The sequence below is a fragment of the Durio zibethinus genome, unplaced genomic scaffold, assembly GCF_047325235.1.
Source record: "Durio zibethinus cultivar Kanyao isolate XHJ-2024 unplaced genomic scaffold, ASM4732523v1 HiC_scaffold_240, whole genome shotgun sequence".
Classification (NCBI taxonomy): Eukaryota; Viridiplantae; Streptophyta; class Magnoliopsida; order Malvales; family Malvaceae; genus Durio; species Durio zibethinus.
The window spans coordinates 35,001-38,284 of NW_028322863.1; positions in this window are offsets into that span (position 1 = coordinate 35,001).

Genomic DNA, 3,284 nt, shown 5'->3' on the forward strand with positions numbered 1-3,284 from the left:
TGTTTTTGAAATAGTCTAGCCTTTTTTTTTTTAGCTTAGCTTAGTCCAATGCAATGTATGCGCAACTCAAGATAATCTATTTACTTAGGGACCATAAATATACAAATACGACGGTCTAGAGTAATAACAAAAAAGATTATGATATTAGAGAATTGTAATAAAAAAAAAAGGAAAGAGATCTAATCTAACTTTTTCCTAAAATTTTGGTTTGGTCCATTTTTTTTTTATTTATATTTATATCCTATTTCCCTTCAATGAATATTATCTTTATATTGATATTGTTTTGGTTTATTCAATTTCAATATTATGAGTCCTAATTTGAATAGGAATTCTTATGGTATCAATTTAGGGTCTATGATTTAAAAAAAGCTGTTCTTTCTATAGAATGATTCCCATTTCAGTCGATTTCATTCAATGCAACGATTGACCAAAAGAAAATTTTAATAAATAATAAAATAAATTGCATGAACTTAGCTCAATCAAATATTGATATTGATTTTTTATTTTTATGCAATGATTTGGTCTAATGAATTCGTCTATTTATTTAGATTGTATCCGTGTGAGATAATGATAAATAAAAGGAAGGGACGAATTGACAAAAAACGATATAAAAAATGATTAGAAAAAAAAGGGGGGGTAGAATTAGGTATATGGAATCTAATGGCTATAAGCCAACTCTTGTCCATCCTTTGAGGAATAATTCTAGAATCCGATTGAATCTAAGATATGAATAGTTGGTTTACGTTATGTAAGAAACACATGTATATGGGATATTAGATATTGACTAGTTATATATGAACTCAAAATATATCTAATCCACCCTACTACTGTGGATTTAGATAGGGATTCCAATAGAAGAATAGAAGTTCTTCTGTTTCGTCTTTGACTCTGAATTGAATGAATAAAGAGATAAAATAAAGACAAAACGAAGAATTCAAAGCAAAGAATGGGTTAGAAAAAAAGAAATGGAAGAACAAAGTATGCGCGGATTCAAAAAAATCCAGTGGATAGGAACTAAAAAAAAGATATCGAAATAGTTCTGACGGTTCAATAATATTCTCACTTCCATTCGGAGTTCTTAGTTACTTGGGCAGGTTGAATCTTAGTGATGGAATAATATAATTAAGTAAAAATTCATTGGATGATTGTATCATTAACCATTTCTTTATTTTGGTGCGAGGAACTTATCATGAATCCACTGGTTTCTGCCGCTTCCGTTATTGCTGCTGGGTTGGCTGTCGGGCTTGCTTCTATTGGACCTGGAGTTGGTCAAGGTACTGCTGCGGGCCAAGCTGTAGAAGGTATCGCGAGACAACCCGAGGCAGAGGGAAAAATACGAGGTACTTTATTGCTTAGTTTGGCTTTTATGGAAGCTTTAACAATTTATGGGCTGGTTGTAGCATTGGCACTTTTATTTGCGAATCCCTTTGTTTAATCCTATAAACATGAGAATTGTGTATTTTTTTTTTCTTATTTTATGGCTTGGGACTTACTCCTCGCTTTTTCGAATTATATCAAGATTTCACCCCTACAATTACTTATTTGTTGGGACAATAATCCATGGGAAGGATTAATTTGAGGATGAGGAATTATCACACTGACTCGCTTTCTTCCTTCCCCTTCTTAGTTCAAGAGAAACCTTTTTTATTGTTTAAAGGAGTGTTGCAACAAATGAGGTATTTTGCCATTGACATGAAACCCGCCCCCCCCTAATTCTAATAAGTATCATTATTATTGGGAATTTTCAACTGAAAAAAAAAAATACATTTCTAGCTAAATAGAATCTATTTTTGACTCCGTTTAGACGTAGGTAAATAAAAATTTATAATAATGAATAATTTAATAATAATAAATTAATTAATATTAATAATAAATTAATAATTTATTAAAAAAAAAAAAGAAATACATAGAATTAGAATAATTAGAATAATCTAAATATGATAGAATAGAATAAATAGAAAAGGAGTCAAAGTGATATAATACAAAAAAAAGAACCGAGTTCTTTTTTTTTTTTTTTAGTCTATCTAAAATAAAATAGGAGATCATATGAAAAATGTAACCGATTCTTTCCTTTCCTTGGGTCACTGGCCATCCGCCGGGAGTTTCGGATTTAATACCGATATTTTAGCAACAAATCCAATAAATCTAAGTGTAGTCCTTGGTGTATTGATCTTTTTTGGAAAGGGAGTGTGTGCGAGTTGTTTATTTCAAGAATAGGCTGGATTCACCCAGTTGCACTTTTTTTCATTATAACTAGGAAAGAAAAGAGTGCATGATCCCGCGAATTACTTCTGAATAAATTTCAAAATCATATTTAAGAACCATAGCATTTCGTCATTCATTGGTACATCGACTTTGATTCTCTATTAACCAATAATCCGGGACCATTAACATGGTTAAGGCCAAACTGTTTGAAGTTCAGATGCAGCAGGGTACTCTTTCTACTACTATGTTAATAAATACAGAAATATTTTCAAATAGTGGAAAATGTTTTTTCGATATAAAACACTCATGTCGATAAAACGATTCGAGCCCCTTTTTCCAATGCTGAATCGATGACCTATGTATAAAGTGAGAAGAATTCTTTGAATTTGAAGAAAAAAAAAAAAGAAACAACTTTGCTGACAAATTACAATTATACATTATACAATTCTAAGTACAATTATACAATTATAAATTATTATAAATTAATTATATGTAAATTTTTTATTTATTATTTATTTATTATACTTTTTAGTTTAGTTTTTTGATATATTTTCTATTTTGGTCAGAAGAATCCTCCGAATATTCTGGTCTTGGATTAGTGATCAGTTTCGATATTTTGGAATATGAATAGAGAAGAGAGGGAGAGGGTAAGCTCATTACATTAGAAAAAAAAAAAAGATATGGGAATTAAGTCCCAATAAATAAGAAATAATTGAGCGTGAGAGCCAAATGAATCGAAATATTCATGTTTGGTTCGGGAAGGGATCATGGAATTTTTGAAATAAAAAAAAAAAATGAATGTAAAGATAATCTACTTTCATTAAGTGATTTATTAGATAATCGAAAAGAGAGGATCTTGAATACTATTCGAAATTCAGAAGAACTACGCGGGGGGGCTATTGAACAGCTGGAAAAAGCCCGGGCCCGCTTACGGAAAGTGGAAATGGAGGCAGATCGGTTTCGAGTGAATGGATACTCTGAGATAGAACGAGACAAATTGAATTTGATTAATTCAACTTATAAGATTTTGGAACAATTAGAAAATTACAAAAACGAAACCATTCATTTTGAACAACAAA